We start from the raw sequence: 27,099 nt of genomic DNA on the forward strand, positions 1-27,099 counted from the left end.
TTTGAACAAAAAAGTATGTTTCTGGCAGAAATGGATAACGTGTTACTGGCGAGAAACGCCACAGGTGGTCCCCCTCAATGGCAGACCCTTTGCAAACGTTAATTCATCGCCTTTTCGTTGCTGATTTCTGTAGTCAGGCGTTAAACCGCTACCAAAGAGGTGAAACCATTCCCCACACATGCAATGATGTGAGTTGAAAATGCAAAATGGCGAAATAAAACGTCTACTAATTGTGCCTCATTATGCCACATAATGTGGCTACCGTGCCGCATAATTTGGCACCCCGCTGCCGCATAATTCCAGTGTCACTATTTATATTTCATGTACAGCAGAGTTCCATGTGTCCTATTGAATACTCTGTAGGCGATGAGGCTGCTGCTTGTGATAGAGCCTAACGAAAAAGATAAATTACTATCATTTCGCCAACCTTTCGCCCTGCTCCGCTTCCTTAACAGACGCCCTCTCCACTTCCAACATTGTTACTCCATAGAGAGCGCTGATTGCACCGCTGTGCCATGCTGACCCGCTGCAATAGCAACAGAAAGGCATTCTGACGCTGTCCTGTACACTAGGAAAATGAACTTCAAGCGCTATGAGCCTGCAGCGGCAGATGCACATTGGAAATACAGACAACCATTGTGATTTCACCTATCACAATACGTGACCCCCTTGTTTTAAAGGCGCATTTCCACTAGAAGCTCGTCCCCATTGTTTCCTGCAATGTATTCTGAGTAAAGGCTTTAAAAGCACCAGCACAACTGGTATGGCTCCCCTGGCGGAAAGCTATTACCGGAAGTATAGATTGAGCTGCTGCCCAAGCATTCCTTGCAGGAAACGGCGGAGTTCCCAGTTGAGCGTCTCAGCAATTTTCGCTCGGGGCTACTTGTCACGGATGTGAGTTGCTAGGCAACCGGCCAGCTAATTGCAGCCGGGATGCCCAGTCACATCCATTAGGAGCGGGGAAGTGAATATTGTCTCTGCTAGTAGAGCAGTAATAAGAAAGTAAACTCAGAATCCCTGGTGCCCCCCGCCACCTACCCTAGGTTTTTATCCTTGAGTATTAAATAATTATGCCATCGTTCCCTGGGTGGTGCCACGCCCTCCTGTGGTCATTCCTAAGTATACAATGTAACAAAATGTAATGTTTTCCAAGTGGATTGAAATTTTTAGGTCGAGCGCACAAACACTTTGACCTGTTGTTAGTATTGTGGGCTTTTAACCATACCCATGTCACACCCATCACTTTCACTCCTTCTTGGGCTTGGCTTTCAAAAATCACTTGATGTCATTGGTAATTATTTTACATTTGTCCTGCCTTGAGACTGCTTTTGTCACGCCTTGCAGACTGCCCCTGTTACATGGGTTAATGCACATTTGTTGATATACTTCAGCGTGGGCAAACCATTTTTTTTGTCTGTCCCCTTCGTGCTGCATGACGGCCATGGCACTGAGAGCCTGAACAGTCACAACAGCGTGAACTCGACTGGCAGCGGTATTGAAGCACTAGTCATATTGTTCACAGTTACCTTATCAGAGAAATTTCTTGTGTCTCTCCCCTTAAAACACTTGAAATTGGTAAATGATTTACATAAAGCAAAAATCCTCAAAGGGAAAGCAGCTCTCCTGGTACAGTGGGAGAGCCAATACTTCAATATTCACTGCACTCTGGGAAAACCTGACCCATAATGTTTTGCAGGCATGGTTTTTCACAACATTTTTGCCCATAACTCAGTCTGTGGTGGCCCTAGGACAATGGGACCACCACCCAAACTTTCTGTTTAGGTCATCTCTGGGTCCCCCAACTAGGTTAGAGGGGACCCCAAATTAATAACCCCTCCCACCTTTCAGTGTCTTTTTAAGTATTCTCATGGCTGGAGCTTTTCTTTTCCAGCTGGGAATAGCTTGTGTTTTAAGGGCCTTGTTTGTAACATAATTGCTATGTCTTTCTACCCCTGAAACTATGTAATGCACTATGCTCTCTAAGGGATACATATATGATAACTCTAAATTATGTATTGCTATTTTTTGTGTGATTATGCCCCCTAGGGGCTAACTATATAGTTACATGACCACGTTTCTTACAAATGCTATTTTCATTGTGGTGGCCTCTATGGGCTGTTCAAAGCATTACAGTCATATCAACATATTACATTATTTGCGACAAAAACTTGACCTATAATACTTTGCAGGGCAGTACTTGTACAAAACATTTTTGCTCATAACTAACTCAGCCTTTGGTGGTCCTAGGACAATGGGAGCACCATCAAAATATTGACCACAATATGCTCTTTCTGTCTACATCATTTTTGCATCCCAACACTAGGTTAGTGGGGACTCCAAAATAATAACCCCTCCCACCATTCCATGTCTTTTAAGCTTTCTCATGGTGTTAACTTTTGTTTAACAGTAAGGAAAAGTTTTGTTTTAAATGCCTTTTTTGTAATATTATTGCAGTAGGTCTGCTAGCCCTAAAAGCATCCTCTAGGGGCGTAGGTTAGGGTTACACTCCATTACTTTCTCCGTTCTTTTTCATGGGGTTATGCTATCTGGGGGCTCACAATATGGTTTCATGACCATGTTTCTTACAAATTATATTTTTGATTTGGTTCCCTCTAGGGACTGCTTTGAGCAATACAATCTCATTTCTGATAAAGGGTTAAATGATAATTGTGTTTGTTTTCATAATCTCTCCTTATTACAGTTATGGACACAATTCAGGCCAACTTAACATCCTTATTACACTATGGCTGTTTGAACATTCTTGATATGTTTGGGTGACCCTTCTAGTTTATTTCTCCTCTGTGGCTGTCTTGTGTCTTTGTTTGGGGAATTGTGTTAGCCAGCCAGCAACTCTAATGGTGGGGTGGTGACAGTGGTATTCTATTGTAATTAGCAAGGCACATTTAAATTAGGACGCTGTGACAGGGTGGCACAATGAGGACAGATAGCCAGTGGTCGCATACGTTGGTAAGTTCCTTTATTTTGGTATGAAACAATACTAAGCAACAAAAAGTTTGTTGGTCTTCTGGGGTTGGTTGACGTTCCTTCTGAGGCTTTCTCCTTCGTCTTCTCTTTTAGGGCTCCCGGGAGGCACATGCGGGGAAAGAGTGAAAAGGCACAGGTAAGTGATTTGCTCTCTCTTTAGTTTCCTTTAGTCCCTTTCTGCCCCCCCCCCTTTATTTCTCCTGTCCCTGGTCCTGTCTTCTTTTCTTTATTTCCTGATTCTTGTCTTCACTGTCTCTTTTCTTCTTTTTTTTCCGGTTTCTTTTGATCTTTTCCTCTTTTATTCTCTTTCTCTCTATCTTTCTATCCTTTTTGCTTCTGTCTGTCTCCTGCCCTTTCTTCGGGATGGGATGACCTTACTGTACTCCTCTGTCTCTTTAACTCCCACCGGAGTTCATATAGTATTGGGTATGTATTGTCCTGGTTGTCTCTCTCTTGATGTGGCTACCCAGGATTATGGCAAATATAGAAATGTACCTTGAAGGTTATATGATCAAATAATGCCAGTATCCATTAAGCAATACTTTCTTCTTCCCCCCTTTTTCCTCACTAATCACCCCTTTTCCCGCCTCCCCGTGTTTTCCCTTTTTAAAGGCACGCACGTGCAGAGGCCACGCTTTCCTCAAGCGTGGCCGGAGTCAGCGCTGGGCGCCTCCCGTGCCGCTGGTTCGTGGATCAACGCTGCCGGGAGGTTTCCGGTCGGGTCTTCGGTCCGACTTGTAGTGCCGTCTTCCTGGTCTTCTTCTTTCTCCACTGCGAGTCTCCAGCTTTCCCGATGCCACACGTCCGCCGCCTTGCCTTCCAAAACTTATTTTTTATGGAGCTGGGGCATGGCACGAAAGTTCTTCCTCTGTTCCCCATGACCCGATGGGTATTGGTGGAAGGACGCTGCACTTCCGAGTCAGAAGTGGCAGCAGAAGCCGGGTCATCGCACCCTGACGAGCCCGCCTGTTGTTGAAGCGGCCCGTCACAGTCACTCCCCCTAGGAAGTGGCTGATAGAGCCATGCGTCACCAGGATACCTGGACAGGTAATCTGCATTGAGGAGGAGCGATCCCGGAGAATGAAGAACCTGGAAGGAGAAAGACTGCAGTGAGAGGAACCACCGGAGAACCCTTGCATTAGTGTCTTTATGATGGCCCATCCAGGTCAAAGGAGCATGGTCTGTGATTAACGTAAAAGCCAGTCCGGCCAAGTAATAGCAATGGGTCTCCACAGCCCACTTGATTGCCAAACACTCCTTCTCAAGTGTAGGATAGTGGCGTTCCCTGGGTAATAGCTTACGACTGATGTACACAACGGGATGCAGGGACCCCTCCTCATCTGCCTGCCTCAGCACATCCCCAGGCCAACATCAGAGGCATCAGTTTGAACCCAAAAAGGTTTAGTGAAGTCTGGACAACAGAGCACCGGTTCTGAGATTAGGAAGGAATTGATCACTTCAAAACTCTGTTTTTCTTGGGGAGAGAGGTTAGACAAACGGTTTGGCTTTTCCTAAGAGGTCAGTGAGGGGTCCAGCGAGAGTGGAAAACCGGGGAATAAATCTGCAGTAATACCCTACCATGCCTAAGAAGGCTCGGACGTCTTTCTTATGACGGGGAAGAGGTAGGTGGGTAATAGCTTGAACCTTCTCCACTTGGGGATGAACTCGCCCTTCCCCTATAATATAACCTAGATATTTGATGGTAGTATGACCCAATTTAAATTTTTCGGGGCTTGCAGTGAGATTGGCGTGCCGTAATGCGTGTATCACGTGATGTAAGTGCGCAAGATGTTCCTCCCAAGTGGCGCTGTAAACTACGATATCGTCTAGATATGCAGCAGCATACTTTTGGAATGGTCTAAGGATCATATCAATGAGACGCTGAAAGGTGGCAGGCGCCGCATGAAGTCCAAAAGGCAATACGGTAAACTGATAAAGACCGCAGGGTGAGGAAAATGCTGTCTTCTCCCGGTCTTCCATTCTGAGTGGAATTTGCCAATACCCGTTTGTCAGATCAAGGGTGGACATATATGTGGCCTGGCCTAGCCTTTCCAAGAGTTCATCTATGCAGGGTATAGGATAGAAGTCGAAGTGGGACACTGTGTTGACTTGCCTAAAGTCAATGCAGAATCTATCTGGTGCTCCCATTCGGTTTTGGCACTAAGACGACAGGAGAACACCAGGGACTGGATGATGGCTCAATTATACCTGCCTCTAACATGGTTTTCACCACCTGTCGTTTGGCTTCAGGAATCCTATATGGCCATTGTTGAACTACTTTATCACCTATCGTACGAATGGGGTGTTGAATTAATGAAGTTCGGCTGGGTATTTTAGAGAATACGTCCAGGTTGGACTGAACTAGGTTTTCAAGCTGCTTCTGCTGCTCAGGTTTTAAGGTGGTATTTATCTGGGGCATGGGTTGGTCCCCCCTACCACTATACTGGAGATGATACAAGGGTATTTCCTGATCGCCTTCTGTCGTGATATACATGGATGTGTGTGATTCTCTCTGATTTTAACATTTCTTTAACAATTAATATGATAGATTTGTTCTCTCCCTGTTCCTCTTGGTATCTTGATTTTATGGGTGGTTGGGTTCACCTGTTCTAATACCGTATATGGACCTTGCCAATCTGCCAACAGTTTATTCTCACTGGTAGGTAATAATACCAGTACTTTATCTCCTACTTCTAGTCTTTGAGACGTACTTTGTATGTCGTGGTGTGCTTTCTGTTTGGCCTGTGCTTCCCTTAAGGTACTGTGGGCTTCTTCCCATAAAGAATATAGGTTATCTCTAAGATCCTTAGTATAGGATAAAAGATCCTTTTCCTCATCTTCAGACTCCTCCCACTGTTCTGCTAACATCTCGAGTAGGGTACAAGGTTGTCTACCGAACAATAACTCAAAGGGGCTGTGACCGGTAGAGGACTGTATATGGGTACGCAAGGCATATAGGACTAAGGGTAACTTATTTTCCCAGTCCCTTCCCGACTCACTAATGACTTTTCGTTACAATGTCTTGATGGTTTTATTGTATCGTTCGACTAAACCGTCCGTCTGTGGATGGTATACCAACGTACGGATCTGTTTTACTCCTATGGTGTGACATATCTCAGGCATGAGTCTAGACATGAAAGGGGTCCCTTGATCAGTAAAGATTTCTTTGGGAAATTCTACCCGTGAGAAAAACTAAGGCATGTTGCCAGGCGTGCTTCAGGATTGGATCTTCCCTTTGGGCCTGTCGAAAGCTACCGGCTGCTGTCAATACCGCAGTGGGTGTATCATCAGGAGGATGGAATGGTTCTTTTCTGCAGGTATAATGGTATTGTCTCTGTTCTCTCCTTTTCTTTTTACTGAGTCTCTGCCTGAGCTGGGGTTCCTCCCGCGCCGCTGTTTCGTGGATCCACGCTGCCAGGAGGTTTCTGGTCGGGTCTTCGGTCTGACTTGTAGCGCCGTCTTCCTGGTCTTCTTCTTTCTCCACCGCAAGTCTCCAGCTTCCCCGATGCCACACGTCCGCCGCCTTGCCTTCCAAAACGTCTTTTTTTATGGAGCCGGGGCATGGCGCGAAAGTTCTTTCTCTGTTCCCCATGACCCAGATGGGGATTGGTGGAAGGACGCTGCACTTCCAAGTCAGAAGTGGCAGCAAAAGCCGGGTCATCGCACCCTGACAGGCCCACCTGTTGTTGAAGCGGCCCGTCACAGACGCTAAATGGCAACATTTTCATTTTTTGCTGCAGATAGAGGAAGAAGGTAAATGAAAGTGTTTAGTTATGTGCAGGGCCACTTGAATTCTATGTCAGGAAAAGATGAAATTATGAGGCAGGGTTGACCATTTTATGTGGCAAGAAAAGTCCAGTTCTGAATTTAAGGTGTAATAGCTCTAACTCAAGCAAATGTGAGATCTATTGCATTGCAAATGCTTGTTTTTTTGCAGTTTTATATAGCACAAACTTGACTCGAAGGTATTGGAACGCTTTACATGAACACCTGTTACATTATACAAGGGCACATTCAAGCCCTTCACTGGGCTGGGAGATTTATTGACAGGTCAGTTATGCTGAAACTGGCTTGTTGGGTTGGAAAAGAGTCGTTTAACAATCAGTAGACATTGCAAATAGACTGTACAGTGATGTATACATAGTTATGACCTGTAATGTGCTGCAGTCAATACACCAGGAGCCACAGGAGGACACAAATATCTGCAAATAGACATGTTAAAGGGTACAATAAGTGGCCATAGTAGTGGGAACAGCAGCCAGCCAGTGAAAATATACAACACAAAACTGCAATGGAAGGTGAAGTTACAGTGTTTTACCTCTGTGTCACTGGAAGCACTGTTGAATTATAGTTCTGTGGTCCACATCCTCTTCCTCCGCTTCGTCACTGTCCACAAGCTCCACCGCTGCCACACGACCATCTCCAGCCTCATCCTTCTGCAGAAAAGGCACCTGGCGTCTCAAGGCCATGTTGTGCAACATTCAACATGCAACGATAATCTGGCAGACCATTTTGGGTGAGTAGCACAGGGATCCACCTGTCAGATGGAGGCACCTGAATCTGGCCTTCAGGAGGCCAAAGGTGCGCTCAATGATCCTCCTTGTTCGCCCATGTGCCTCATTGTAACGTTCCTCTGCCCTTGTCCTGGCATTCCTCACTGGGGTCAGTAGCCATGAGAGGTTGGGGTAACCAGAGTCACCTGTAAATATCGAGGGAACCTGTTAGCCAGACACTCACCCTTAGGACCAAACCCACACACCCATATACCAACAGACACTGGGTGGGGACCATGGGCTCACTTATCAGCCACACCCTGTGCCTCTGGAGTTGAGCCATCACGTATGGGATGCTGATATTCCTCAGGATAATGGCTTCATGCACAGACCCAGGATACTTTACATTGACATGGGAGATGTACTGTTCCGCCAGGCACACTATCTGCACATTCAGAGAGTGAAAGCTCTTTCGATTTCTGAACACCTGTTCATTTCTCCGGGGGGGGGGAACAAAGTCAATATGTGTACCATCAATAGCACCAATGATGTTGGGGATATGTCCCATTGCATAGAAGTCAGCCTTCACTGTGGCCAAATCCTCCACCTAGGGGAATACGATGTAGCTGCGCATGTGTTTCATCAGGGTAGACAACACTCAGCACGTTTGAGAACATAGGCTGTGACATCCCTGCTGCCATGGCCACTGTCGCTTGGAAGGAGCCACTTGCCAAGAAATGGAGCACTGATAGGACTTGCACAAGAGGGGGGATCCCAGTGGGGTGACGGATAGCTGAGATCAGGTCAGGCTTCAATTGGGCACACAGCTCTTGGATTGTGGCCCTATCAAGTCTGTAGGTTAGGATAATGTGCCTGTCCTCCATTGTTGCCAGGTCCACCAGGGGTCTGTACATGGGGATATGTCTCCAACTCCTACTCATCCTCATCGGTTGAACTCTAGGGTGAAAATCGGTGAGCAGATGGTCATATTCAAAGATATCCTCTGAGTAAAATGCCTTGCATTTTGTGACAAAAACAGTATGTGAACGTGTAGGTGTGTTATGGTGCCTATGTCTGCTGTGACGCAGACGTTAGGTGCCATGGCCTGTTCCCCCCTGAAATGGCGGCCGCCTGACCTGTGAGGAGGGACAAGTGGAAATGAGGTAATTCCGCTGACGTTGTGCACTGTTGCCGGAGCCGGTCGATGACCATCGTGCAACACCTTATTGGTTATCATTGGGGCCTATAGGTTCCAGTAGCCAATGGTGATGAATGCCGGCGGTGACGATACGCACTGCCGCAGACGTGACTGCCATTTTCTATCTGTTCACTCACTTGCTACCTGACCTTCAACAGGAGAGGACCTACACTGCAAGTGCTGCTGTGACTTGTGTCTGGAATTGACCATGGCTCGAGTGTCTGGGGAAAGGGCCCTTGCCTGCACTTCGGAGGAGTTGGAGAAACTAGTGGATGGGGGTCCTACCCCAGTACCGTTTACTTTATGGTCCTCCAGACCAACAGGTGAGTACACTGTGAGCACGATGCACGGGGCATGAATGCATGGAGTGCTATGTGTGTAAGCCTCGTGTGGGGGGGGTGGCTGAGGGGTCCTGGGCAGAGTGCTGCATGTATGGTGGGCAATGTCTGTGCGTAAGGGGATGGGAGGGATATGGTGGACCATGAGTGTAACAGGCCAGAAGGCATGACTAATACCTTTTTCTATGCATCTTTTTCTGCAGGTCAGTGCACATCACAAAAATGGTATTTGGCGTGCCGTCGCCAAAGACGTACAGACCCTGGGGGTCTTTGACAGGAGGAGCACCCACTGTCGCAAACGGTGGGAGGACCTGCACCGCTGGGCAAGGAAGGCCCAGCTGGGGATGGCCTCCCAACGAGGAAGGGGTGCACGTCGTACCCTGACCCCCCTGATGTTCCACATCCTGGCGGTGGCCTATCCGGAGTTGGATGGGTGCTTGAAGGCATCATAGAAGCCACAAGGGGGTGAGTACAGTTTCAGAATCAGAAAATTGCACCTGTTGAGGTCTTATCTGGGTGGGGGATGTGGGTCTATGGGTGCCCCTAGGCCAGGATGAACATGGCAGGGTAGGTACCATGATGGGCAGGCTCAGATGCACTCCAAACCCAAATATGCTAGTGGGCATCTACTACTGGGCAGGGTCCTGTGGGTTTCAGGTGTCCTGCTATTGGAGTTAGGCATTGTTCCCCATGGCCTGGTGACTAGCATTGTAACTGGTAGTGCATGGCTTAGTGCATAGGGGTGTTCCCTGTGTGTTGTGTACGCCAACTGTGGTGTTGTTGCTGGCATTGACCAAGTGTATCCTCTGTCTCTTCCCCCCCCTTTTGTTTTGTCACCCTGTCCTTGTGTGCATTAGCATCATCTGGCAGAGGAGCAGAGGCACCGGCGACGGAGGGAGCTGCATCCCACATGGCCCATGAGGCCGAATCCACCGACGGGAAGGGCACCAGTGGGAAGGAAGGCAAGGGGAGCACCACAGCGGAGACTAGAGGGGATAGTTCGGACAGTGACGCCTCCTCTGATGGAAGCTCTCTGGTGGTGGCGGACACCTCTGTGGCCACCCCAACTACAGGTACTGCCACCACCCCGTACCAGCACCGCCCTCCCAGCAGCCCCTCAGCGTGTTTCCCGTGCCCGCTCACCCAAGAGGGTGGGCATCTCCTTTGCCCCAGGCACCTCAGGCCCTGCCCCAGTCAGCCCTGCTGCCCTCAGTGAGGAGTCTGTTAACCTCCTGCGATCCATCTCTGTTGAGCAGTCAACCATTGTGAATGCCATCCAGGGTCTGGCAGGGCATTTGCAACAAACAAATGCATTCCTGGAGGGCATTCACTCTGGCATGGCGGCCCAACAGAGATCGTTCCAGGCTCTGGCCAACTGCCTGATGGCAGCCATTGCCCCTGTCTCTAGCCTCCCCCCTCCAACTTCCTCTACCCAGTCCCATTCCCCTCAGACCAGCATGCACCCAAATCAACACACACACACAGTGTGGCTCAGGCAAACACAAGCACCACACTTCATCCCACAGGCACTCACACAAGCACCATCCAGATGCAGACACACCAACATCCACTGCCTCTACTGTGTCCCCCTCCTCCTCGTCGTCCACCTCCCTCCCAGTTGCGTCTCCACTCACACCTGCATGCACTAAATCCTCATCCACTACCTCCATCACAATCACCCCTATCACTACACGCCCCTCACTGGCAGTCACCACCCCCACATCCATGTACACGTCCCATGTGTCCTCTCCCACTGTGTCTGTGCCCCCTCCTCCCAAAGTACACAAACGCAAGCACTCAGACACCCAACAGCCATCCACCTCACAACAGCATCCAGCCCATGCACCTGCACCCAAAAACAGCAGACAGACACCTCTTACCACCACTCCCTCTTCCTCCACTCCAAACATTCACCCTCTTCCAGCCCCAGTGTCCCTAAAAAGCTTTTCTTTCCCACTGTTGACCTATTCCCTGCCCCTCCCCCCGTCTTTCACTTTGGGCCAGGGTGGTCAGGACCCAGGCTAGCACCTCAGCCACCCAGTCTACAGCTGCAGTTTCTGCAGCTACTGCAGTTGTGAGAGGCACCGTGAAGAGACCCGTCCACACAGCCAGTGTGCCTGCACCCGCTGCCAAGGGCAAAAAGGGAGCACCAGCTGGCAGAAGCAAGGAGGCACCACCAGCTGGCAGAAGCAAGGAGGCAAAACCTACTGCCAAGGGCAGGAAGGGAACACCAGCAGCCAAGGGCAATGAAAAAGGCACAGACGCCGCAGGCAGGATGGATCTGGTGCCTGGTGCTGAAGCAGCATCTGGGCAAACAACACCACCCATGGCACTTCAGCCGTCCGAGGCTGCAGGGAAAGGGCTGGAGCCTCCACCCACCACTGGCAGCACCGCCGCCAGCACTGTTGCCAGCACAGCCACCAGCACCACTGCCAGCAGCAGCAGCCCCAGTGGGCGGCCGTCCGAAGCTGCGGGGGAAGGGCTGGAGTCTCCATCCACCACTAGCAGCACCGCCACCAGCACTGCCGCCAGCACCTCCACCTGCACTGCCACCAGCACCACTGCCAGCAGCAGCAGCCCCAGTAGGCAGCCGTCCGAGGCTGCGGGAGAAGGGCTGGCGCCTTCACCCACCACTGGCAGCACCACCGCCAGCCCCGCCACTGCCACCACTGAACAGGCGTCACCACCGGCTGGCAGTGTGTAGTTGTGCCTCCATGACCTGTAGTGCGTCCTGGACTCTTCAACAACAGTAGGTGTGACACCCAGGTGAGAGACTGTGACCTTGCACCCTCCAAGATCTGCATCACTGGGCCCAAGGCCACCTTCACCCCCTCCTTGGCAGGATGAAGCACACTGGGCACAAGGCCCCCTCCAGAACCAGTGGAGAAGCCATCCACGTGAGAGACTGTGGCTTTGCACTCCCCAGGACCAAGCAGTGGGCAAACCACCCACTTGAGAGACTGTGGCCTTGCACTCCCCAGGACCGAGCAGTGGGCAAACCACCCACTTGAGAGACTGTGGCCTTGCACTCCCCAGGACCGAGCAGTGTGCAAACCACCAAGTTGAGAGACTGTAGCCTTCCACTCCCCTGGACCAAGCAGTGGGCAAAACACCCACTAGAGAGACTGTGGCCTTGCACTCCACAGGACATCGCAGAGGGCATGTAGCCCTCTCCAGGAGCAGTGGCGTTGTACCATCTTCCAGCTGTGGTGCCCACCCTTCCCTTTCCCCTTCCCCCTGAGGTGCCTGTGTATTTACGACCTGATGCCCCAGCAGTGTTCTCTCCGTATTGAGGCAGGAGTCAAGTGTGGCCTTTGCCTATGTGCTATGGCCCTGTGGGCCATGGACATTTTGGACTGGGCATTGTTTCCCCATTTTTATATATTGTAGATACTGTTTTGTGCTTTGAGGATGTATTTCTTGAACTTTATATTATTACACTGGCTTTACTCACTTCCTTTCGTCCTTGCATTATTTCTAAGGGAAACAGGGTGGATATTTAATGTTGTTGCATCTGTTTGTGTGTATGTTGTTGGGGTAGGGGTGTTGCGTGTTGCGTGTGTGTGTCACTCTCTTTTTCCTCCACCCCTCCCTGGTGTGCTAGGTGCGGTACTCACCATGGTCGTCTTCGCTGCCGATCGTGTTCCTGGTGTAGGAGGAGGTATACCAGCATGGGAAACACCTGTAGTTCGGGCTCCATGGCGTCGTGGTTCTTCCTTGAGTGTCCAGAGGTGAGTCGTTTCCCTTTTGTGTCCTGTTTCTGCCGTGCTTTTGATGGCATTGGTACTGCCCCGGAAAAGCTGGTGGATTGGCTTGTTGTAATAGTGTGGGAGGTACATTGTCTTCCGCCTGGCTGTTGGTGGTTACCGCCGAGGTGCTTGTTGCTACCACTGTGGCGGTCGGTGTGTTAAAGTGGCCGTCTGTGTTGGAGGTTTCCGCCGTGGTCATAATTCAATTTGTTTTACCGCCGGCCTGTTGGCGGTTTTACCGCCGCTTTATCACCGACCGCCAGGGTTGTAATGAGGGCCTTAATGATTTCCCAGCTAGGTGTGGTACCAAAAGAGACAAGTGGTGAGTTTCACCTCATACATCATTTGTCCTGGCCGGAAGGGATGTCGGTGAAGGATTTCATCACGCAGGAGGACACACGGGTGGTATACGCATCAGTGGATGACGTCATTAGGCTCGTTTGTGGGTGCGGCAGGGGATCAGAGATGGCAAAATGTAACATACAATCGGCCTTTAGGTTGGTGCCCATACACCCAGAGAACTTTGCATTACTTGCGATGCAGCTGGATGGGGCAATCTATGTTGACAGAGTACTCCCGATGGGATGCACCATTTCATGTGCGTTGTTCGAAGCCTTTAATACTTTCTTACAATGGGTTTGCGTAAAAGCAAATGGGCATCGGGAGGTGGCTCATTACTTGGATGATTTCATTTTTGTGGGTAAGGCAGGATCTGGGTCTTGCTGGCAGGCTCTGAATTTTTTCCAAAGGCTGGCACAGGATGTTGGGGTCCTCTTTTGCCCCAGAAAAGACGGAGGGCACAAATTTCGTGCTGACATTCTTGGGTATTGAACTGGACGCGGAAGCCTTAGTGGCGAGATTACCATCTGGTAAGGTGGATGAGATCTTGGAGTTTCTGGGACGCATACGCAAGAAGCTTTTTGGTTACCTCAACTTTGCAGGCAGGGATTTCCGGGGGGGAGGGGGCAGGACATTTTGCAGGCGTCTAGGTTTAGCCATGTCTGGAGTTGCCCTCCCACACCACAGGATTTGTGTCGGGGGTTGATGAGAGAGAACATCCGGGTGTGGGAGACCTTTCTGACACAGTTCAATAGGGTTTCCATGTTTTTCCGGGAGAAGGACACAATATGTCAAGTTCAGATATTTTTAGTGGCAGCTGGGGCTGCTGGTTTTGGGCTCTTTCGGGATGGAATGTGGTTTGCAGAGACATGGCTGGGAAAATGGCTCCAGCAGGGCAGGAGTATTGCCTTTTGTTATTTTTTCTGCTGCTAATGGCGCTGACAGTGTGGGGGATGAGCTGGCAAACAGGACCGTAGTTTTCTATGTTTACAACATGATAGTGGTATAACTGGTGAACAGACAGAGGGCAAAAGATCTGAGAGTGCTGCGTTTGTTGCGGCATTCTATGCATAGATGTCTATCCTTGAATTAAATTTTCAAAGCTGCACACATACCTGGGGTGTACAACGCAATTGCAGATTCCCTGTCTCGTTCACAGTGGCAACGGTTTCGCAGTTTGGCACCAGGAGCAGAACAGAACAAGACAGCAGTCCCGGCAGACATTTGGGAGTGGGGGGCATGATGATCACTGGGCTGGTGGAGATGTCATTAGCGGAATCCACTCGGAGGAGCTACCGACTGGCATGGTTGGAATTTCAGAGATTTGAACGTTTTGTGGGGGAATTCTGGTTACAGAACAACATGGCACTTGAGTTACGCGCATTACATATTGTACTTTTGTTGATACGGAGGGGTTTGTCACCCGCCACGATTGGGGGAAAGCTGGCAGGTGTGTCTTTTTATTGAAAGTTATTTTTTGATTGCGATTCGGCTAGGAATGACCTGTTGGGAAAAATGCTGAAAGGTTGGGGAAGGGCCAGAGCAGGGCAAGTTAAGGTGGTGAGGGAACTGATTTCGTTTGAGTTAGTATTGGAGTTATTGCATGTTTTACCGGTATGTTGTGCAGATGCATATGAGCTGGCCTTGTTTTGTTTATTCATGGTGTGGATGTTTTTTGGGGCATTTCGGGTGTCTGACTTTTAGGCATAGTTAAATCAGTGGGCGTGAAATTGGAAGAAGTTTGTATGCCTGGGGAGCGTTTGGGCATATGGCTAGGTGGTCAGCTAGGGAAAGGAAAGTGGGTATGGTTGGAAAAGGGGGGGAACGCAGTAGCTTGCCCGGTTCTGGAGTGGTTGGGTTTTCAAGCACAGAGGACGACAGTTGAGGGAGGGGTATTTAGCAACTCCAACTGTAAAAAGCTCACAGCCTTCCAGTTGTTACAGGTATTACGGATGGCTTTGAGATGGACAGGCAGGCAGGCCAAGGTTATGGCACGCATTCTTTCAGAATAGGGGCGGCTACAGCTGCGGCACATTTAGGATGGGACTGGGCACAGATTAAGAGGATTGGGAGGTGGAGCTCTAGATGCTGTGAGTGCTAGGTGAGGACTTGGACGGCCGGTCAGCAGGGACCAGGGGTAGGGTTGTTAGCAGGATCTTGCATGCAAGAGTTAGGGATTTGTCAAAGGTGATATTACAGTTTGTTTTCTTTGAAGATTGCATGCCTGGTCCCAGGAGCGAGAAAATTGTCACATGGCTGGTTGGGCATTTGTTTATCCATTGGGCTGCGAAATTTGCGGAGAGGCAGATTTATGGACGCGCCTTAGGACTGCCTAGTAGCCAACATGAAGTTTTTTGGTGGGGAAAGAGTGGCATGAGGTGGAGAAATTTGCTTCCTTTTCTAACGTCTATCATGCCAAATCGGGGTGTTCTGATCTTCTGTTAATACATCTTAGGGAGAATGATCTGGTGTGGCGGTCAGGGCTCACCTTATTGCAACATAGGCAACAGGACTTGGAATTGCTCTGGCAAAAATTGCACGGCACTTGCTTGGTCTGGACGGAGTTTGTGCCTAGACGGATATGGAGAGGGGCAACGAAGCATGGAGCTATGGAAAGGGCTTGGAGAAAGCTCAATTGGGCGATGTGGGTTTTCTGTTGGGCACACAATATCAAGGTTCTGAGACGTGAGGTTTCTGTTGGGCACACAATATCAAGGTTCTGAGACGTGAGGAGGGGCTGTTCAGGGCTGATGGTGTGCATCTGTCGGAGTTGGGCAATACTTATTATCTTATAGAGCTCAGGTTAATTGTGGTCGACTTGTGGGGAGAAAGGATGTGGCTAAGAGAGAAGGTCTAAATGGTGTTATGTTGCAGTGGGTTTCGCTGGTGGGGCAGCAAAACACCAAAAGGGTTTGTGCTGGGTGGCAGTAGATGGTGGAGGGTGGAGAGTCAGATGCGGGCCTGGCCACCCTTCCAGGGGGGAAAAAGAAACAGGTGAAGGATGAGAGTGTGGGGGATGCCCAAAGCAGGTAGGGCATGAAAGGAAAAGGGAGATGTGTGGGGGAATGGAAGTGAAAAGTGAAGAAATGAGTGAAAAGGATGATCAAGGAGAAGCTAAAAGGGTGGGGGTTTCTAAATTTGGAATTTATTTGACAACGTTAAATGTTATGTATAAGATGCAATCCTGTCCTAAATAAATAGCCTTTTACAGTAAGTAGACTGCGTCACTGACTGTGTCCCGAAGGAAGCGTCAGACCACACAGGACCTGCAAGGTCCAGGCCTGATCGGAGGCCCAGGCACAGGTAAATCTAGGTAGGGCTAGACAGCTCCTACTTCAGATTGTAAACACGATCCGCTGCAAAAGGCCTCATGTTGAGGCTAGCACAATGACCATTATGCCATGAATTCCAAAATTAGACATTAGTTACTTGTGTGTTTAACTGGCGTACTGCAATTCTGTCTAGCTAACAATTGAACCCACATCTAGGTTCAGTGTTCATGTGAGAATTAAAGTGCTACAGGTTGCAACATGAACGATTCTAATTATTGCTAAGCCATATTTTTGTAAAACTGGGCTTGGGTGGGGATGGTTTATTCATGAGCACTAGTCCGCTGTAGTACCTAGTAAATGCCACTAGATGGCGCCATGGCAATTGGGGAGCTGGTCCACGAAAGTCAGATGTACCGTAATTATGCCCCTCTCTTTATCAACATCGGTCGAGCAGCTTGGGTTTCTGAGTACTGCATTACCGTGACCTAAATTTGATAATCCTCTCTTCGCCTTTCACTAACACTGGGTGTTCATTCGAAAAGCATTTTCGTATCCATGTTCCTGGGTTTCTTCGAAAAAGTTGAACGTCAGCCAGAACCATTTATATTAATTTCTGCACGTTATGGAATGGACACGTATTCTGCAACTGGTGTAACCTGTTGTGGTCAGAGCTCTCTCAGGGGCTAGCTGTAGAGGGGTACCCCTCCCCAGCTAATAAATGAATTGTCTGATAAATAGTTAGGTACAGATGCTTTCAGCGGAGTATGGGGAGATGTCTCTCGGATTCCACCAGGAATTTGTACATTCATTCAGACAAAAGCGCACACACTCTCTCCCACTCAGTTTTTAAAGTTATCAAAAAACTGGTTGTTTTACATAATATTGTGTTTTCCCTTTCTCAGTACCCCTACCAATCCACCTTCCTCTCTATTTCCACTGCCCCTTGTGCCCCTCCCATGCACCCTTCTTGTCATATAATGTATTTTTACATTGTATGCCAGCCTGATTGTCGGAAAATCTGAAACCCTCTCTCCCTCCCCCCAAATTTACTGACCGATCTACGCCCCTGAGTTCTCTGCGCGACTTTCCAGCATTCTTCTGATGTTTACATGGCAGACCGTACTCTCATTCGGTTTGTGGTGATACCTAACTGGTACTGAGGCTTAATCATGTGTTCCGGATACTAGCCAAGGTCGGACTGGCCCAGTAATGCAGACAGTGTAGTGCAGTGTAGTGCAAGGAAGGAAATTGACTCCGGCTGTTGTTTGAATTACAAAATACAGCACTAATCATAGTTCAGTGGGTCCCTTGGGGCCCTGGGTCTCCTGATGCCCCTGTACCATGTGCACAGTGGAAGCTATGCCCCTGGCTGGCTTATAGGGCAATCTGACTGTGCCAGAATGGCTGGTCTGACAAGTCAATGTGTGGCTTGTTTTTTGGCTGCTTGTCGTCCTAGTTAGTGGTCTGGTGGTAGGTTTGTTTAATGGTCCTTTCCCTGATATTACCACAAACATTTCCTTCAGCAAGCATAAATGCATGTGGGGTCCCACATACGTATACAGCATGTGTGTAACAGTCCAAAACTGTTCCAGTTTGTAAATGTAGGACACTTATTTCTACTAGGGGTCACTTTTATGTTGGTGCCTGGGCCTTATTCTGTCCCAGTCCAACCCTGTACTACATTGCAAGATAAGTCTAGATAAGTGGATGTGAAAGTGAAAAAAGTAAATATATATGTATCTTGATAATATAGTGGTAGACGATTTAGCGGATGTGATATTTTTGCAGGTTTATATTCAACCACAATTTAGTCACATACAATTATTTCCTAGTGACCGCTGTCCTATCCTTCCTTTGCATCTCTAACCTTCACCCCTTAACCCTAGTTACCCACAAAGTGATTCCTGGATCACTGCTGAAAGCCATGAATCCCCAACTAATGTAATTTCTGTAATTTGAACTTCCTCAAAAACAATACACAAGCTTTATAAACAAGTATATGTTAAACACATACATAAATTGTGAAATATTGTATTTAAATCACAAACACAAAATATGCAAAAGTCTAAATGTGAATTTCAACAAACATCGAGGTTGAGGATTTTCAAAATATAATTTTAATCCTAAAAGACAATGCGATATGATATACTCTTGCATATCACTTTGGCTTTTTTGCTTCTAACGCATGCTCTTTTTTTTATTGGCGCATACCAATGCTGCTTCAATTGAGGCCACTAATCATCCACACTTGAGTCTGTTTGCCCTACTTCTGCTGCTCCCACCAATTAAGGTAAAAATAGCAACTTAATATTCAGCTTCCCAGTTCAAATTCAAAGCGTTGTTAAACTTTCAATTTTGCTTTTTTATGTATATGTTCTATATTAACCTGCTAATAATATTTAATTTCCTAAGCAGTTCAAACTCCCTGAGTAGGTGTCAGGACCCCAGAGGGGTCTGTGCACCACAGGTGAAGAACCGCTGATCTTCCTTCTAACAGCACCAGCTGCTAATGAGCAATGCACACAAGCATAAAACAGGCTTATTGGGCAGATTAGGCAGAATATCAAAGCAGTCCAAGATTGATGTAGTGTAAGGTTGATATAGTGTATGCAGTATCTTTGTAGGTTGATATTTTGACGTAGTAGTATTACACTCTAGGAAAATTACTCAAAGGGAAAAAAACACCAGGAATTATGGCTCTTTAACTAAAGATTGTAACTGTAGGGTTTAACAACTCCTTGAGATAACTATGAGAACAAGGCGTTGTAGACGCAGATTTTGGCGTACCAGATATGTTCCACAGAGAAGATGCAGTTCACCAGAGATTCAAGGGCAGCAAAAGGTTACTAGGGAGACAAATGGAGAAGAATGAGTTTACAAGAACTAGAATTGGAGGTAAGGCAGAGCACAGTGAAAAGAGTATGGAAGAGAAGACAAAAGATACATATGTGAAAAGGTGGCCTGCAGTGGCCTGCACAGAAGAAACACATGAGGACCTGAGAAGTGTGAGCAAGGGATTGGAGGTGTGGATGCACCGTGAAAGCACTGTACCCAAAATTGTACCGTTCAATGGTGTGCCCAGGAGTTGGGTGGACTGGGGATGGTGAGAATCTCGAATCACAAGTCAATGTGTCCCAGAGAGAAGATGCAAAATAGTATTTTTAAATACAGTCAATTAAAGAAAGGACTGACTCAATGAGTGAGTTCTAGGGTGAACTTGTAGAAAAAACATGAAGGTTTATTACAGAATTTAAAAGGGTATTATGCAGAAATAGTAAACTGCAGATGCAGCAAGCTTCATTTAAATGCTCAAAATCATTTTCATGAAAGCTCTCAGTAACAGAACAATGCAGAATATTAGGAAAAATCAATGACAGGCAAAGGCCCTCATTACGAGCTTGGCAGCCACAGACCGTCACGGCTGTGGTGGCGGTCACACCGCTGCCAGGCCAGCGGTGCAGACTACCATATTATGACCAGTGCTTGAAATGGAAAAATTTAAGTGCAGGTACTCTGCACCAGAGTACCTGCTTGTTTCTGAGAAGTGCTGGTACTCTCCAATTAAAGTATTATGTTTTCCTTGAGAAGGGCAGGTACTCTTGTTCTCAAAATAAAAAAAGTGCTGGTACTGAGTACCGGACCCTATCGGCCCATTTAAAGCACTGATTACGACCTCAGCGGTGATCCCACCGCAACACGGCCAAGTTTCCGCCAGTACCGCCTGTGCCGCCAACAGCGGTAGCCACCTCCAGGCCGGAGGGGACCAATTCACCGCCCACCATATTATGAGTCAGCAGACCACCAGGATTTCTGGGGCAGTCCGACCTCCACGAAAAGCCTGGTGGAAACGGTCAGTATAAAAGGAGACACTGACCTCCAGGTACACAGACGCGTCCGCGGCCGCCATGGGACCGGAACTGTAAGTCTTTCCACTGCTGCATCTCGCCATACACCTCCAGGACCAGCGACAAAGACGAAAACCGTAAGTACCCCCGCCTAGCACACACCAGAGGGAAGGGCAGTATTACATACCCACACACAACACAAACACCGGGCACGGGCAGTGACGGCCACACACACACACACGCAAACAAACACCTGTATCAATACACACATCTACAGACACACACGCACTCACAAACTACACAAACACATTTGCTAAATACACACAGCACAGCCAAGAGACATGTGCAATGCACACTGCACACCCACACCACCTTCACTGTCAAACACATCCATACACAACACCCCACAATCACACAACAACAACATCACAAACACACAAATGCATTGTCAGAAAGGCACATTGAACAACTCCACCTGACAACACATACTGGCGGCAATATGTAGCAACAACACACAATCAAATAAATAGTACAGACATCCAAACAAGGCCTCAGGTGACATGCCATGTCCACCAACTAACATACAAAGGACATCACAGAGTCATCACTTAATACACGGATGTACACACCACTACCAAACAATGCCACACACCACCATAACAAAACATCGCAACAAGCACATGGCACAATTCATCAACCCAGCGCATGCAGCAACATAGATACATCCCATACATATACGACACACACACTAATGTATACAGATATATCACATTTAAAAGAGTCCCAGCTAAAAGAACTACCACAGGATGGATAGGAAAAAGAATTTTCCTGTTAGAAAAAGCCTCACCTACCAGGGTTACCCCTTGGTGGCATGCTTCATCATTGGGTTTCTTCCCGTTCTGCTACAGAGCGGGCGTGCTACGACCTACGGGATACATGGGAGCACTGATGTAGTCTTGTCAATGTGAATCACAGGAGGGATAGGAGTGGTGGGGTCTTGGGTGAGTTAAAAATACCTGTCTCCTTGTAATTAAAATGATTTAATACATATCTTGGAAGCGATATGATTAAAAAGGGTCTGCAGAAGTAGAGAATGTAATGTACCTGACTTCCTAGTCTACATGTTTCAAACCTTACCCCTAGGATCCTCTTCAGGACCTTGGTGCCACTCCTTGTTTGACTACCTCTAATGAAGGCATAAATAATACATGCTCTGTGATATTGTGCAATTCACCTAACTAATGTGATGTCATAAGATGATACCTATCGTTTATGGTGTCCATCATTGATACCTGTGGAAATATAAGAGAGGCATAGTTATCATAGCCATCATTTGTAATGGGTCGCTATATATTTTGTTTGTTGGTGTGGTGCCACCTATTTGCAAACTGCACCCCACTCGTGGGAAACAGCACTCATGAATATCAGGAATGAGAGACCAAAGTACTCTCACAATAAACAATACAAGACATACTACATTTGAAACTTTTAAACATGTAAACAAGTGAAACACACCAACAGCACACACTTGGTGCATGCGTAACCTACTCGATAGTATTTGGACTCTCATATCATAGCTCCTTTGGGAGGGGTGTGTGCTTGTAGTCACACTCTAAAGATTTGGCAAAGTTTTAGGATCAAATCCTCTTATCGTGTCTGTGGCGCGGTGTAATCAATGTTCAAAGGCACTTACTTCCTCAAAGTGACACTCCCGCTCTGTACCTAATGCTCACCTCCCCGCTCTCTATCTAATGCTCACCTAATGCTCACCTAAGATGTCTGAATCTTGAAAGCTCACATGGGAGCCAAGTTTAAATGAGCAGCAGCCCTTGCATCTCGGCATGCTGAGGCGTGCAGCACTAGACCGCTAACTTCCCCAAGATGGCGGCCTCTCATGACACGAAGGGGGTTACAGAAGGACCCTAAAAGTAGGTATCCCTTGTGGGTGCCTGTAATTGCACGGAGGTCATTGGGGCTTCATGGGCTTACTGAGGCAAAACTGGGGATTCCCATATCGTTTTGATAATTATTTGGGAGTTTCTTTTTTGTGTTTAATGAAGGGTTACTCGTTCCCTTCTTCCAGCGATGGTGATGTATATGTGAGTGGCTAATACTTATTGATGAGTCTTTGCTCTTTGTGACACTATGCAATGTAAAGGAATGAGATGAACATAGGACCTTTTGCGCTGCCTAGGTGTACCATTCATTTTAAGAGATGTGTATCCGACTAATGATTAATTTGATGTTAATACTTCATTAGCAGGCTCCAAGGTATGTTCTCATTGAGGCCAATTTGGTGTGTGCATAATTTATAGACCCATCATCGTTCTTTTTCAAACAGCGTGGACTCACAATTAATCTCTTTATGGTGTTCTGGAATAACCCACTAGTAATCCTCCACTGTGAGTGCTTTCTCTTTGAAGTGAATGAGTGGACATTTTAGTCATAGCCCATCCACATCTCAGGTTACTACGGTATCAATGACGGACACCATAAACGATAGGTATCATCTTATGATACCACATTAGTTGGGTGAATTGCACGATATCACAGAGCATGTATTATTTATGCTTTTATTAGAGGTAGTCAAACAAGGAGTGGCACCAAGGAGTCAATCTTGGCACTGAAGCGGAGTCTAGGGGTAAGGCTCCGAAACATGTAGACTAGGAAGTCAGGTGTATTACATCCCCCACTTCTGCAGCCCCTTTTTAACCATACCCCCTCCAAGAGATCTATTAAATCATAGGAATTACTAGGAGACAGGTATTTTTAACTCAACCAAGACCCCACCACACCTATCCCTCTTGTGATTCACATTTACAAGACTACATCAGTGCTCCCCGTGTCCTGTAGGTCATAGCACACCCCGCTCTGTAGCAGACCGGGAAGAAACCCAATGATGAAGCATGCCACCAAGGGGTAACCCTTGTGGGTGAGGATTTTTCTATTAGGAAAATCCCTTTTCCTATCCATCCTGAAGTAGTTCTTTTAGCTGGGCCTCTTTTGTAATGTTATATAAGCTATGAGGAGGACAGACCCAGCCCCACAACCTCCTTCTCCCTCTTTGTTTTTGTACAGATATAGCACAACCATGTTGAAGGAAATCCAGGGCAATTTCTTAACCTTGTCACCAACATTTCAGTGTTGCAGATGTATTGAAATAATTAATAAATTTTAAAAACTATATACAACTTAGGCCTACATGCCAGTCCAATTCTCACAAGTGTCCCAGGGGCATTGGACACAGTCACATGCCCCAACATGATTCCTGACTGCAAATTGGCCTCCACATGGCAGGGGCATCAATGGGGCAGGCAGGCACCTCAGGGGTGGGAGGAGTTGTTGGTGGTGGGGGCTTGGAATTGGGTTTAGGTTTGTGAGGGGGTTGCCTTTGATTTTGATTGTGGTGGAGTGGATCTTGGGATCAGAGTAGAGACCTTAGTCTTTGAAGGGCTTGGTTTCTTTGCAGGGGGAGAGGCATGGGCACTACTGGGGGGAGGGGAAGGCATGGGAGAGCAGGGAGGTGGAAGCACTGGGTTGAGGCAGGGAGCCATGGCACTTAGGGGCATCACAGGGTGGGCAGGAGCATGGAACATGTCAAAACGTTTTTTAGGTACACAGGGCAGTCATGTATAAAAGGTTTAGGAGTGGAGGTAGAGGGATTGGTTGTAGAAGGTGTTGGTGTGCTGGATGTGGATGCAGGTGTATGCAATGTGTGCTTGTGTCTGGTGGGTGTATATGTTTTTTAGGAGGAGGGGGAAGAGATAAAGGGAGATGGGATGCAAGATGTGTGAGTGTATGTTGGGGTGGTGTCTGCAAGTAAGGTGGATGTGCTGCATGTGGTTGTTAAGGTTGTTGTGGTAAGTGCGGATGTGGTGTGTGGGATGGATGTCTGCAGGTCTGCTCTTGTGGTGTCTGTGGGTATGATATGACTGGTGGCAGGATCAGGGTGGGTTGGTGTAGTGATAGCAGGTGTGAGCGATGATGTGACTGTGAGGGAGGAGGTGGTGGGGGAGACAGTGTAGGGAGTGTCTGTTGTTGTGTCTGCAGGTGTGTGTTGACTGTGTGCATGCTTATGTTTGTCTTTGCACACCTTGTCTGCTGTAGTGGGTGAATGCTGGTCTGAATGTGTGCTCTGAATGGGGGAGGGTGTAGGATTGGGCACAGGTAGCTGGAGAGGGGACTGAAGATGAAAGGACACTGGCTGCCGTCAAAGAGGAGGCCAGAGCCTGAAACGATCTCTGCAGGCCAGCCAAGGCACCGTTAATGCCTTCCAGGTAGGCATTACTTTGTTGCATCTGGGATGCCAGTCCCCGGATGACATTCCCACTGGTTGACTGCCCAACAGAGATGGACCTCAGAAGGTCAATAGCCTCCTCATTGAGGGCAGTAGGGTTGACTGGGGCAGGGGCACTGGTGCCTGCGGCGAAGGAGATGCCTACCCTCCTGGGTGAGTGGGCACGGGCAGCTGGGTGGTAAGCCACAGAGAGGGCGGTGCTGGTGAGGGGGGTGGTGGACAAGGATGATGCTGGGATGGACCCAGATGGGTCTGCCACTGTCAGGGAACCTTCCATTGGAGGAGGAATCTGAAGATTATGTAGCTGTACCTGTCTCCCCCATGGTCCTCCCCTTGCCCTCTGTCCCACTGGCCCCTTCGGCGTTGGTGGACTCTCCATCCTGTGTCCCGTGGGCTTCAGCTTCCCCACTCGCTGGTGCCCCTTCTCCTTCACCTGATGATGCTGATGCACACAAGGATAGAAGAGGCCTCTGGCATGGCAAGGAATGGCCATGATACATTCTTCCCACATATTGGTCATGTAGACATAACCTAATATTCAAGCTGCTCCCTCCTAATTTTCACAAAACAACTAGTTTGGACATGCTGCAGTCTGTCATCATTCGTTCTACAATGGTAATAACTACCAACTACCCACATATACGTACCAATCTGACTCTTTTAACACTTTTAAAAAATGTCCTAGATAAGTACATTGCACACAAAATATAGGACAGGCAGGTAAAGGACTCATGATGTACATAAGTCCATTGACAATTGTAGGAGGCTGGACTGGCTTGTAGTGAGTACCAAGGGGTACTTGCACCTTGCACCAGGCCCAGTTATCCCTTATTAGTGTATAGGGTGTCTAGCAGTTTAGGCTGATAGATAATGGTAGCTTAGCAGAGCAGCTTAGGCTGAACTAGGAGACGTGTGAAGCTACTACAGTACCACTTAGTGTCATATGCACAATATCATAAGAAAACACAATACACAGTTATACTAAAAATAAAGGTACTTTATTTTTATGACAATATGCCAAAGTATCTTAGAGTGTACCCTCAGTGAGAGGATAGGAAATATACACAAGATATATGTACACAATACCAAAAATATGCAGTATAGTCTTAGAAAACAGTGCAAACAATGTATAGTTACAATAGGATGCAATGGGGACACATAGGGATAGGAGAAACACAAACCATATACTCCAAAAGTGGAATGTGAACCACGAATGGACCCCAAACCTATGTGACCTTGTAGAGGGTCGATGGGACTATTAGAGAATAGTGAGGGTTAGAAAAATAGCCCACCCCAAGACCCTGAAAAGTGAGTGCAAAGTGCACTAAAGTTCCCCAGAAGACAAAGAAGTTGTGATAGAGGAATAATGCAGGAAAGACACAAACCAACAATGCAACAACGATGGATTTCCAATCTAGGGTACCTGTGGAACAAGGGGACCAAGTCCAAAAGTCACAAGCAAGTCGGAGATGGGCAGATGCCCAGGAAATGCCAGCTGTGGGTGCAAAGAAGCTTCTACTGGACAGAAGAAGCTGAGGTTTCTGCAGGAACGAAAAGGGCTAGAGACTTCCCCTTTGGTGGATGGGTCCCTCTCGCCGTGCAGAGTTGTGCAGAAGTGTTTTCCCGCCGAAAGAATGCCAACAAGCCTTGCTAGCTGCAAATCGTGCGGTTAGCGTTTTTGGATGCTGCTGTGGCCCAGTAGGGACCAGGAGGTCGCAAATTGGACCAGGAGGTAGAGGGAACGTCGAGCAAGACAAGGAGCCCTCTTAGCAGCAGGTAGCACCCGGAGAAGTGCCAGAAACAGGCACTACGAGGATGCGTGAAACAGTGCTCACCCAAAGTCGCACAAAGGAGTCCCACGTCGCCGGAGAACAACTTAGGACGTCGTGCAATGCAGGTTAGAGTGCCGTGGACCCAGGCTGGACTGTGCACAAAGGATTTCCGCCAGAAGTGCACGGAGGCCGGAGTAGCTGCAAAAGTCGCGGTTCCCAGCAATGCAGTCTGGCGTGGGGAGGCAAGGACTTTCCTCCACCAAACTTGGACTGAAGAGTCACTGGACTGTGGGAGTCACTTGGACAGAGTTGTTGGATTCGAGGGACCTCGCTCGTCGTGCTGAGAGGAGACCCAAGGGACCGGTAATGCAGCTTTTTGGTGCCTGCGGTTGCAGGGGGAAGATTCCATCGACCCACGGGAGATTTCTTCGGAGTTTCTAGTGCAGAGAGGAGGCAGACTACCCCCACAGCATGCACCACCAGGAAAACAGTCGAGAAGGCGGCAGGATCAGCGTTACAGAGTTGCAGTAGTCGTCTTTGCTACTATGTTGCAGTTTTGCAGGCTTCCAGCGTGGTCAGCAGTCGATTCCTTGGCAGAAGGTGAAGAGAGAGATGCAGAGGAACTCGGATGAGCTCTTGCATTCGTTATCTAAAGTTTCCCCAGAGACAGAGACCCTAAATAGCCAGAAAAGAGGGTTTGGCTACCTAGGAGAGAGGATAGGCTAGCAACACCTGAAGGAGCCTATCAGAAGGAGTCTCTGACGTCACCTGGTGGCACAGGCCACTCAGAGCAGTCCAGTGTGCCAGCAGC

At 48.1% G+C, this 27,099-nt stretch overlaps 1 long non-coding RNA gene across 1 annotated transcript in view; it reads left to right on the top strand.

Annotated features, from left to right (window-relative positions):
• Positions 1-3,078: 3,078 nt before the first annotated feature.
• Positions 3,079-27,099, top strand: part of LOC138286748 (uncharacterized) — a 139,332-nt gene continuing 115,311 nt past the window's right edge. The window contains exon 1 of the long non-coding RNA XR_011202049.1: positions 3,079-3,121. This is a non-coding gene — a long non-coding RNA (uncharacterized lncRNA). The remainder of the gene's footprint in view (positions 3,122-27,099) is intronic.

The sequence above is a fragment of the Pleurodeles waltl genome, chromosome 3_2, assembly GCF_031143425.1.
Source record: "Pleurodeles waltl isolate 20211129_DDA chromosome 3_2, aPleWal1.hap1.20221129, whole genome shotgun sequence".
NCBI lineage: Eukaryota > Metazoa > Chordata > Amphibia > Caudata > Salamandridae > Pleurodeles > Pleurodeles waltl.